Source organism: Myotis davidii, unplaced genomic scaffold, assembly GCF_000327345.1.
Source record: "Myotis davidii unplaced genomic scaffold, ASM32734v1 scaffold6, whole genome shotgun sequence".
In the NCBI taxonomy this organism is placed as follows: domain Eukaryota; kingdom Metazoa; phylum Chordata; class Mammalia; order Chiroptera; family Vespertilionidae; genus Myotis; species Myotis davidii.
In genome coordinates, this window is record NW_006383011.1 from 4610287 (window position 1) to 4611212 (window position 926).

Here is a 926-nt window from a genome sequence, read left to right on the forward strand (position 1 = left end):
TACTGTGCTTCGCTTCATCGAACTCTGCAGGTGTTGTGTGTTTTTTTTATAAATCGAAGGCAAGACTCTCCACCAGCAAAAAGCTTATGTCTCACTTTATTGCAATACTTGCTTTAACGCAGGAGTCTGGAACCCAACCCACAATATCCCTGAGATATGCCTGTAAGGCCTAAGGCCACGGCAGAGGGAGACCCTATACTACACAAGAGAAAGAAAGCCAGATTACAAAGAAAGCAGAGAGAGATTTTAGAGGCTACGCTGATCACTTTAAGAGGGGTAAGGGGTCATGGGACAAAGAATGCAAAAATAATGCAGCTCTAAAAACTGGAAAAGATAAGGAAGTGGATTCTTCCCTGGAGGCTCTGCTGATCCCTTGATTTTGGCCCATGGAAACGGAAGAGACAACAATAACAAATGTTGGCAAGGACGTGGAAAAACACATCCTCATACATGGCTGGTAGGATTGTAAAATGGTACAGCCGCTTTGGAAAATAGTTTGACAGTTTCTTAAAGAGTTAAACAAAAAGTACCATATGACCCAAGGATTTATTCAGGAATCTATTCAAAATAAATGAGCATTTACCTCCGAAGACATGTATATGAATGTTCATAGCTGCATTATTCATTGTACCCAGAACCTAGAAATAACACAAATGGCCAACAGTAAATGAAAATGTGGTATACACAATGAAATATTATTCAGCAATGAAAGGCTCAGATTACTGACTGACGCAGCATGGATGAACCTCAAAAACATTACACTAAGTCATCGGTTCTCAACCTATGGGTCGCAACCCCTTTGGCGGTCCAACGACCCTTTCACAGGGGTCGCCTAAGACCATCCTGCATATCAGCTATTTACGTTACGATTCATAACAGTAGCAACATTACAGTTATGAAGTAGCAACGAAAATAATTTTATGGTT